The sequence below is a fragment of the Pagrus pagrus genome, assembly GCF_965226575.1.
Source record: "Pagrus pagrus genome assembly, chromosome: 7".
Lineage (NCBI taxonomy): Eukaryota > Metazoa > Chordata > Actinopteri > Spariformes > Sparidae > Pagrus > Pagrus pagrus.
The window spans coordinates 33,376,481-33,382,048 of NC_140191.1; positions in this window are offsets into that span (position 1 = coordinate 33,376,481).

Genomic DNA, 5,568 nt, shown 5'->3' on the forward strand with positions numbered 1-5,568 from the left:
TAAATACAGCTGCAGACTCATTTCATCGCAGTCCCAGAGTTACGTGTTGCTGGAAGCATCAGCTTTCGCCTACGCAACCATTACTCAAAGGGCATTTGGATTTTACCCGCCTAGGCCGCAGTCTTTCATCTCGCTGGACGAGCCAAAACTGCGCCTTGTTCACCAAACATCCAGGAAAGATGCTGTGCAACCAGCCTCTTTCCCGCCTGCAGAAGGAGGATTTTTCCTCAGAAAACACCCGTTTTCTTCATGCCCATGTCGATTACGCTGTCTTAACAGCCAACGCAGGACGCTGCAACTGCCTTTAACCCACGCCGAGGAAGCGAGCTGGATTAAGGAAGACACGACCACAAGTGAGGCTTAATTAGTGTCTGGGCAGATACTAGAAGTTAGTGTGTATTGTATGCCTGTAAGCTACATTGTTTGTGAGTTTGTGGACCGCCATGTCCCTCTGTAATTGCTGTTAGTTTTACATTGTAAAACATGCTGTTTGTTTCTCCTTTTCACTCATCACAAGCTGATTTGAGCCCCTCCACTCTGTGGAGTGGAAGCGTTAGCTTAGCTGCCGCTATGGGCGTTAGCCCTCTCTCTCTCTCAATTCAATTCAATTCAACAGGCTTTATTGGCATGAATGTGTTATACAATATTGCCAAAGCAAAGTATTACAGAAAAAAGTGTAAGTGTAGTTCTGACTCTACCTCTTGTCTGTCACAGTGGGAGCAGAGTCTCTCCTCCTCTGGCTGCCAGCTCTGTCTATGCCGACCCTTCTCTACAGCTAGGCTGTGGTCACTGAGTCTGTACATGTCAAGGCTTTTCTTAATTTAGGATCTTTTACTGTGCTCAGATAATTTGCTAATGTGAAGTTTCTTTTTAGGTTCAGATAACATTTTAATTTGTGTTTTAGTTGTTTCCTTCCAGTATGTGATATAGATTTCTTTTTGTTGGTTGATAATTTGGTTTGGTCTGATTGGCTTGGTGTTGTGGTCCCGAGGCTGTCCGGGGCATGTTAGGTTGTCTGGACCAGCTGGCTGAGGGGACTTCTCTCTGGCTTCAGCTCTTGGCAGGTTAGGGCTTTGTGATGGTATGTCTGAGGCTCACTAGTTTTTAGGTGATTATAAAATGTAATTGCTCTCTCTCTCTCTCCCTCTCTCTAACTAACCCACATGTACACACACATTAGGGGTTACGCGCACACACGTAATCTTATGGGCGACCTGTTGGAGACTTATGGTTCATGACCTTGCTATAACATAAGATACCTGTGTCTCGTGATATCCCCCTTTTATGATTTCAGAGACAGACACCTCGTGGTAGCACGACTACCTCTGTGGGACCGTAGGTCACTGTCCCTCCAAATTCATCTTGCGTGCAATCAAAGTGCACACGAAGCCAACGGTGGTGTAACCATTGCCGTTGTTCAAATCTTGCACGTTCGTTCAATTGACTAGCTTTAGGTGACGTATTCACGTTCACCATGTTTGAATTCTAGACACATGATTCAGCAAAATCATTATCATTTTGGAATTCGTATCCACGCGTGACTTCCCCAATTCCTTTTTGGCCATTTTTGAAGTCCTTTCAACGGAACACTCCGTGACGTCACCTTCCAAGAGAGTGTGACCGCCACTTTGGCTCATTTTGTCTCACAAATATTTACGTTTAAAGTGAACCCTTCTTTTGAGACTATTTCTGGTCTGGTTATTGGTCCCTGATTCCAGGGTGGTGACCCGTTTCAACGATTTGAAAATTAATTTCAAATCGTTGAAATTAATTTCTATTAATTTAATTGTAATAATTATTATCAATAATTATTAATTTCTAATAACCACACCTGCCCTACCATCGATTCCCAACAGCATGATGCATAAAAGTATAGTATAGTATATATACAAACGATATGTTTTAATTCACATACTTAACATACATAAACAACATATGTGCTTATATTTACATACAGTATTTAATATGCTCTGGAAACAAACTTATTCACCTTATTCCTGACTTCGCGAGTTTACCCATGGTTCATAGCGGTAGTCGGTTATGCTCTTCCGGTTGAACTGGTTGAACTCTGTGTTTACGCTAGCATAGCTGTCATGCTCGCTCTAAAAAACGGCTTTTAACACAAAGAAAGCGACAAAATGGACAAAAATCGGAGTCACAGTGCAGATTTTTTAAAAAGTCGCGAGGACAGTTCTGTAACAGTGCCTCACCCGTCAGTTCTCACGGAGTGGGTAGATGACATGAAGCAATGGCCCGACGTTGGCTACATCGACATAGTTAATTATCTTGTATTTTCTGAAGGTGTTGACGGTGAAGAATTACGCAATTACAGAAGCATACAACTACCTGCACAGTGACAAAATAGGGAAAGTACTGTTGAAGAAACACAGCGAGTTTATATTTCTGAAGGCAGCAGTAGAGCCCAGCCAGAGCGTCAATCAAGCTAAACATACAACGTGGATAATGCTGAAGGAAAGTGGAGTCATGGAATTTTCTTGAATTGTTGTGGCAACAACGGCACATGTTGTACCTGAGCTGAGCTCATTTTAAAAACAATTTAGCATTTATGACATAACGCTAGTTGTTTTGGGCTAGCTTGGCGGCAGCTGTCAGTCATGCAGTTGCAAGGCACCCGAAAACAGAAAACCGCCAGCGGAAGTCATCTGTCATGGCAGCACCCATAGGCTTCTGAAGAAATGGGTGAATAACTGCTGACTTCACATTGTTAACTAAAGCTGCTACTGTGTAGTTTCAACACTGAGCCACTACAGCAAGCTCATGGGGTCAAAACTCAAACTCAAAATTCACATGTTTAAAATTCAGCCACCACTGATGGAGACGTTGAGTGCCAGGAGAAGGCAGCACATATACAGTAATGTACATATTGATGTTTTCTCATGTGCTTTCTATTCTTATAGCACTACTTTAATGAGCAGGAACAGCTAAATGTAGCAGTTTACTTAATAAAGTATATATTGTATACATTCTATTGTACATTTTATTTTCCATTTTTATGAGGTCAGGTCAAGGGGTTTAAAAGGACAGTTTTCAAGTTCAATTTTATATGTGAAGGATGTTAATTTAAAGGCTCACATTTGTACAGTGTGCAGTTTTCTTGAGCTTTATTGATTTTTGTCTGCCATCTTATTTTATTTATTATTTTAATAATGCAGCAGGAACAGCTAGATTTAGTGATTTACTACAAAAAGTATTTTATTTACCAGAGTTATATGCAGTATAGCAATGACACGACTGACATATGATGTGTATTGTTATTGAAAAATATGACTTATTATATATTGTCTCTCAAAGTGTATGATTTCACTCTGTTCCCATGGTTAGAAACAAAAGGACACTTATTTTTACAGAGAGAGTAAAGTTCAGAAAAAAGGTACTGTTATGTACGATATCGAATTCCGGTACTTGTATCAGAACCGGTTGTCACAGTCAGTCATTTTCTGTGTTGGATTTGTGCTATGGTGTTTTCTTTTTCTGTGCTTGTTGTGCTTGCAGGGGTACACTGAGAGGCTGAGTGGGGTTTCCCCTCACCGGAGCTGCAGCAGATTGGCAATCAGCACCTGCTGATAAGCGCTGGTCACCACTCTAACTGCTGCCAGATAATTTTGTCAGTACTTCTTGGTACATGGCTACTGCTTGTGCTAATCTCTTTAATTGTTTTCTTGTGTTTTTCCCTGTGGATTTAACTAAAAACACAAGTTTCTGAATGTTAATGAGTTCATGGTGCTTCTTCACAGTAGACATCCAGGACTTTCCCAGTTCAAACTGGGCACAGAGATCTAACTTAGTATTTGCTCTTTTTGCCTTCAGTATTCCACTTGTTTCATCTACCTCTCAACCTCCTCTTCTCTTGCAGATTTTCCGGCCAGAGCCTATCTCTACTCATACCTGCATACTCCCTGTGAAGCTTCAATAAATTTCCTTGCTTACACTACTCCCTGCCTGGTTGTCCACTTCTGGGTTCAACTACTGTACACGTTGCTTGACAGCTGCAGCATTCAGCATCTGGTACTCCTTCTGTCAGTTAGACAACTCAGTACAATACAAACATTATACAAGATATAAGATAAGAGGAGAGCAACCGTATATTTAATCTAAGAAAAACTGATGGTATTCCACTGTTGTCTGCTAATGGGGATATAAACAACTTCAAGATATCAAGCCTTGACAACACACGCTTGTACATACAAGTAGCAATTATACTACTATTGGAAAAACCATGGCAAACCAACAAGGACATTTATGATTTCCACTAATCCTTTCTGACTCTTCTAATGTTGATAATGAAAACATTAGTTAAGTGAGAAAAAAAACACGAGTTGAGACCTAAAAAAGCGGATTTTGATTTGAGATTTTTTTCATCATCAGAACTGATCCATAAGTCAGTGATGAACTAATGTTAAGATATTTTCATTCATATACCCAAAAAAATGACATTGCCTCAACCTCAAGGGGCAAATTTGTACAGCATACGACACCCCCTATATTTAGACCCTTGATTCAGATAAGATTAAACTTCCCCTAAGGATCCCTTTTTATCAAGGAATAAATCCAAAAAACGTCAGGAGGAGCAACAGAGAAGGGATCTCTATTCCAGGCAACAGGTGACGTGTGTACAGACTAGACCAACATAGTAGAATTAAAGCATGGACGATCAGGATGAAACAATTAAAAATGTATTGTAACACATAAGAAGAATGGATCCAGCAGAACGCTGAGTGACTTCATGTGCTGTCAGACAAATAGGACATGAGATACATGACCTTCTCTGCAATATTGTACAGATTTTTCTGTTCCTCAAAATAAGCTTTAAATAGCCAATGTCTAGCAGTGTCCTAAAAACATGATGAAATTGGGTGTCTGCAGAGTGTCAAAAACAAAACTTGCATTTAAAGGTACAGTGTGTATTATGTAGTGACATCTAGCAGAACAGACTTGGCAGAAATGGAATGTAATATTCACAAGTTTATTTTAATTGGTGTATAATCACCTGAAAATAAAAGTTGTTGTGTTTTCATTACATTAGAATGAGCCCTTTATATCTACATAGGGAGCGGGTCCCCGTCCATGGAGGTCACCATGTTTCACCGCCATGTTTCTACAATAACCCAGAACGGACAAACTGGCACTAGTGAGGGCCTCTCACTTTTTTAAATTTAGTGGGTGGCCAGCAGAATGCACTGGTTGGAAGAAGGAGGAAAGCGAGCTGCTGATCTTCCCTGCCAAACAATTTGTATTGTGTGAATGTTAAACCCCAATCAGATTAAGGATGGTGGATCATATTCATTTTCTACAAGAAAAGCACAGGAGCGTGAAGAAACGAAAAACTCAAAGACGGGACAAGCAGCGGCAGTTGCCTTTCGAAGCTGGAAATGTTGCAGTTTGCAGAGTGACGCTGAAGTTGCCTGCTTTCTGCTGGACAGGTAAGAGTAACGTTAAAGATTACAACCATGGCTGTACTGCTCCACCACTTTTTATCTCCAAGTGTGGAAATAAAATGTTCACAGTTTGTATAATCGGTTGAATGTTAAAATATTAAAGTGATGAATT